At 41.9% G+C, this 5,796-nt stretch overlaps 1 pseudogene; it reads left to right on the top strand.

Annotated features, from left to right (window-relative positions):
- Positions 1–1,274: 1,274 nt before the first annotated feature.
- Positions 1,275–2,553, top strand: LOC123936083 (annotated as a pseudogene).
- Positions 2,554–5,796: the final 3,243 nt, after the last annotated feature.

Genomic DNA, 5,796 nt, shown 5'->3' with positions numbered 1-5,796 from the left:
TAGAAGGTCTTTCCATTTCCTCCCACATGTTGGATTAGCCTTCACTGGCATCAATGTCATCCAAACTCTGCCTTATCCTCCATCCACTGGCTTCTCCAGCTACCATTCAGGCCTGTAAAATAGTCCCAAGCTGTTCACCAGGCTATACTGGTATATAGCAACAAAAGACATTCTGATCTGCCCAATCTTCTGTAGCCATCCCATGCACTGAAAACTATGTTTCTTGGGGGATGATTCTGCACTCTGATGCAGACGACAAACATCACAAGGTAAGTATTTGCAATTCTTCTAAATGCTGCTGCTTATTAGATCTCCAACACCTATTCTTATGACAATCTGGGGTCATGTTAAAGCAGAACATTAAATGTCTTTCTTTTTGCAGAATTTTTTTGTAACTTCCTTCTATAGGTCAAATAAAAGGTTTTTTTTTTAGATTTTATTTATTTATTTGACAGAGAGAGATCACAAGTAGGCAGAGAGGCAGGTAGAGAGGGAGAGAGAGGGAAGCAGGCTCGCTGCTGAGCAGAGAGCCCGATGCGGGACTCGATCCCAGGACCCTGAGATCATGACCTGAGCCGAAGGCAGCGGCTTAACCCACTGAGCCACCCAGGTGCCCCAAACAAAAGGTTTTGTAAACTGTCATTACATGTATTTTTTGTCCTCTAAGAAAGAGAAAAAAAATACTATCTTTGGGGTACTGTGGTGGTTCAGTCAGTTGAGTGTCTGACTTTGACTTGGGTCATGATCTCAGGGTCATGGAATCAAGCCCCGTGTCTCTGGTTGCACACTCAGAAAGAAGCATGCTTATCTCTCTCCTTCTGCACCTCCCTCACTAGTTCTCTCTCTCTCTCTTTCTCAAATGAATGAATGAATGAATGAATAAATAAATATATAAATAAACACTATCTTCAAAACTTTGTAGCTTTTTCATTTTTTAATGTGAGAAATAAACTGTTTAGTATTCACAAAAGAATGCATTGTCAAAATATCTTGGATTGCAAACTCAATGCACTTTGAAATATACATAATTTTCTTTGTCAAAAAATATTTTTTAGAAAATTTTTCATTGTATCAACATTATAATTAATGTTGTTATTGGAAACAGGTAAGCAGTAAGATCAAGTAGGTATCATCTGGATTAAAAATTGTATTAAAACAGCGGCTTGCTGCGGAGGAACGGCTGTTGAGCTACGCTGGGTTCAGGTTCCTGGCTGGTTGGTGACTCCCGTGCTCTGCTTCTCCCCACTGAGCTGCTGCCTGGTGAAGAAGAAGCCATGGCGCTCTGGGTCACCAGGAATGCAAAAGTTAATGTGGAAAATAAGGCGAAGATCAGCATGGCAGGGGCAAAGTGCGTGCCTCTGGGCATGACTGCGGCCTCCAAGCCCGGGCTGAGGCCAAGAACAGCCCTTGGAGACATTGGTAACAAAGTCAGAGAAAAATCACAGGCCAAATTGCCTCTGAAAAAGGAAGTAAAAACTTTGGTTCCTGGAAAAGTTATTGCTAAAAAAACTACCTAAACCTCTGGAGAAGGCACCCGAGCCTGTGCCAGAACATGAGCCAGAACCTGAGTCCGTTAAAGAAGAAAAACTTTCACCTGAGCCTATTTTGGTTTATACTCCCTCTCCAAGCCCAATGGAAACATCTGGATGTGCCCCTGCAGAAAAATATCTGTGTCAGGCATTCTCTGATGTAATTCTTGCAGTGAATGATGTGGATGCCGAAGATGGAGCTGATCCAAACCTTTGTAGTGAATATGTGAAAGATTTATGCTTATTTGAGACAACTTGAGGAAGAGCAAGCCACCAGACCAAAATACCTATTAGGTCATGAAGTCACTGGAAACATGAGAGCTATCCTTACTGACTGGCTAGTACAGGTTCAGATGAAGTTCAGGTTACTTCAGGAGACCATGTACATGACTGTTTCCATTATTGATTGGTCCATGCAGAATAATTGTGTGTCCAAGAAGATGCTGCAGCTGGTTCTTGTCACTGCCATGTTTATTGCAAGCAAATATGAAGAAATGTACCCTCCAGAAATTGGTGACTTTGCCTTTGTGACTGACAACACTTATACTAAGCACCAAATCCGACAGATGGAAATGAAGATTCTAAGATCTTTAAATTTTGGTCTGGGCTGCCCTCTACCCCTGCATTTCCTTAGGAGAGCATCTAAGATCGCAGAGGTTGATGTTGAGCAACATACTTTGGCCAAATACCTGATGGAACTAACTATGTTGGACTACGATATGGTGCACTTTCCTCCTTCTCAGATTGCAGCAGGAGCTTTTTGCTTAGCACTGAAAATTCTTGATAACGGTGAATGGACACCAACTCTACAGCATTATCTATCATACACTGAAGAATCCCTTCTAAGTGTTATGCAACACCTGGCTAAGAATATAGTCATGGTGAATCGTGGGCTTACAAAGCACAGGACCATCAAGAACAAGTATGCCACATCTAAGCACGTGAAGATCAGCATGCTGGCACAGCTAAATCCTGCACTAGTTCAAGATTTAGCCAAGGCTGTGGCAAAGGTGTAACTTGTAAACATGAGTTGGAGTACTATAATAATTGCAAATAAAATTGGCACCATGTGCCATCTGTACATAAAACAAAAACAAAAACAAAAACAATAGTATTAAAACATAGTTTCAGGGATGTTGGGGTGGCTCAGTTGGTCAAGCAACTGCCTTCAGCTTAGGTCATGATCCCAGGTCCTGGAATTTAGTCCTGCATCAAGCCTTTTGCTCATAAGGGTCAGAAGGGAGCTTGCTTCTCTCTCTGCTTGAGAGTGCATGCTTGTGCACTCTCTCTCTCTGACAGATAAATAAAGAAAATCTTTAAAAAATATATAGATTCAAAATATGACAAACCACAGTGAACAGATCTTCCTCTGTGGTAATAATACACATTATTTTATGTTTTCAGACATTTATAACAGAATGAAAAATAACGAGTAATATATAATCCCTTTACATATAACCAGAAATTTATACTTTTTAACCACATTAAGTTTTGCTATTTTTAAAATATGCAAACTGTGTGAACTATTAAAAGTTAAAATACAGGGGCGCCTGGGTAGCTCAGTGGATTAAAGCCTCTGCCTTCTGCTCAGGTCATGATACCAGGGTGCTGGGATTGAGCCCAGCTTCAGACTCTCTGCTCAACAGGGAGTCTGCTCCCCTTCCTATCACTTTCCATGCCTCTCTGCCTGCTTGTGATCTCTGTCTGACAAGTAAATAAATAAAATCTTAAAAAAAAAGAAGGGGGGACAAAATGGCCCGGAACTAAGAGGAGGCGCCATTTCAACCTGTACCCTAAAGTGAGCTGATTACCTACCAAGGAACTCTGATCATCCATGAAATCAGACTGAGATTAGAATTATACACATCTGGATCTCTACGGGGGCAGAAGATGCCAGTGGGCAGATAAAGCAGAGTGGGAACATTGGACTGATATCGGAAGAAAAACAAAAGGGGGAGGGAGCCACCAGAAGTGACCATTGGAAAGTAATACACCAATACGAGAGTGCCCTATGTTCCCTATGACTGGGAACAAATATTAACTTGGAGTCTGGTTCAAAGCACTCAAAAAGAGCAAAGGATTGTTGGGGGAAATTGCAGGAATCAGGCGGTTAGGGACAGGGGCTAAAGTCCCTGGACCAAGGACAGCCACCCCTGGCGCTGAGACAGAGAGTGCAGTGAAGAAACCAGGTCTTGGTCCCTGAACCATGAGGGAGCTCGTCTGAGGTTGCATGGGTTGCAGCTTCCGTGAGGGGCTGGGAGCCTTGCCAGCCAGCAGAAACAAAAAGTTTTTGCAGTCCCCACATATGAGCCCCGCCATGCTATCAGAGCCTGGGTCTGGCCCCATATCCTCCACTGAGAGAGGTGCATGCAGGCACCAGCAAGGAGCTCTCGGTCCTGGAAAGACAGTACTGCCAACCCAGACCAGCGGGATAATCTCAGTGTGTGATCACGGCTTGGAACCTCTCTGGTGGTCTGGAGCTTCCAAAACTGCACCACTGTCGTGGTTTTGGGTACACGCAGGAGTTCCTGCATCCCAGGGACTGTGACTCAGAACATGCTCTACCAGCATCCAAGGGGGAATTTATGTGCTCTGGAGCACCCAGAGGGGAACAGACCGAGACTTCTCTCTGAGAGGGAGGTGCGGGTGCAGTTTGCTTTCCTAAAAACCTCCAAAAACCATCAAAAGCCACCAAGGAGAGAGAAAAACAAAAAACAAACAAACAAACAAACATAAAAAACCTCCAGAGAACAAAAACCTGAAAAACCGGTTTCCTCAGAGCCCACCCCCTTGAGGGGTGCGGGAGGACTTAACTCAGGAAAAACTGCCTGAAAACCCAAGTGGCAGGCCCCTCCCCCAGAAGCCAACCAGAAAAAAGAAACAAACAAACAACAACAAAAAACCGACAAGAAAAAAACCACCACTACTTCATAGACACACCTTATGTTTTTAATTCGTTCCCACTATTCTGGTTTATTTATTTATTTATTTATTTATTTATTTATTTATTTGACAGAGAGAGAGATCATGAGTAAGCAGAGAGGCAGGCAGAGAGAGAGGAGGAAGCAGGCTCCCCACTGAGCAGAGAGCCTGATGTGGGGCTCAATCCCAGGACACTGAGATCATGACCTGAGCTGAAGGCAGAGGCTTAACCTACTGAGCCACCCAGGTGCCCCTGGTTTATTTTTTTTATATAGATAATTTTTTAACCTGTATACATCACAGTGAGATGGCCAGTACATCAAATTCTATAATAACATTTTAACCTAAAATTTTGGTACATATACCCATGTTTTTCTTTTGCTTTTCTATTTTTTAAAATTTTTTAAAATTTCATTTTAGTTTAGTTTAGTTCATTTTTTAAATTTTTATTCTTTAATATTCATATAGAGTTAAACTACAAAGTAATCCCCTTTTGCCAATCAATCCTATCCCTATAGTAAACCAATTTTTAATCAACCCTTATTGTTGGAAAGTTGAGTCCTAAAACAGAGATATCAAGATACACCCAGGAAGAATCAAAATAACCTTGCTCGCCCACACTGAGAATTTATAACCACTCTTCCAACTGTTTCTTCTGCCAATGTTTCTGTTTATTTGTATTTGTCCCAGTAGTATATAAATCTTGTACTTGGGGTTCTTTTTGACGAGGTTCTTTTTTTTTTTGTTTTTTTGTTTTTTTGTTTTGCTTTCATACACACACATATATTTTTTTTCTCTTGTCACATACTTTTATCAATCTTTTTGTTTGTATACTTCATAAATCTTACCTTGGGGCCCATTTGGGCTGAGCCTTCTCTTTTATCTTTCTTATTTTTTCCTCTCTCTCTCTCTTGCTCTCTCTCTCTATTTCGCTCTTTCTTTTTTTTTTCCTTTTTTCTCTCTTTCTTTTTTTCTTTCATTTTGGTGGGGACTCTCAATTGCTCAGAAGTGATCCAGGGTGCACCTTGACTGCACCATGGTCGGTACATACAGCTACATACATTCATCCATCTCTCACCCAAATGTCTAGGAGGAGGAATTCCCAACAGAAGAAAAATTCAGAGGATGGGCCTTCTGCAACAGAGCTAATGGCTACCAACATAGACAATATGTCAGAAAGGGAATTCAGGCTAACAATTATCCAGGCAATAGCGAGGTTGGAGAAAGCCATGGATGACAAAACAGAATTGATTAGGGCAGAACTGAAAGCCACCAGGGATGATGTTCACAATGTTAGGGCAGAACTGAAAGCCACCAGGGATGATGTGCACAATGCTATCAATGA

This window comes from Meles meles, unplaced genomic scaffold, assembly GCF_922984935.1.
Source record: "Meles meles unplaced genomic scaffold, mMelMel3.1 paternal haplotype, whole genome shotgun sequence".
Taxonomy (NCBI): Eukaryota; Metazoa; Chordata; class Mammalia; order Carnivora; family Mustelidae; genus Meles; species Meles meles.
The sequence above is the reverse complement of the archived record's forward strand: the minus strand, read 5'-3'. Positions and strand labels throughout refer to the sequence as shown.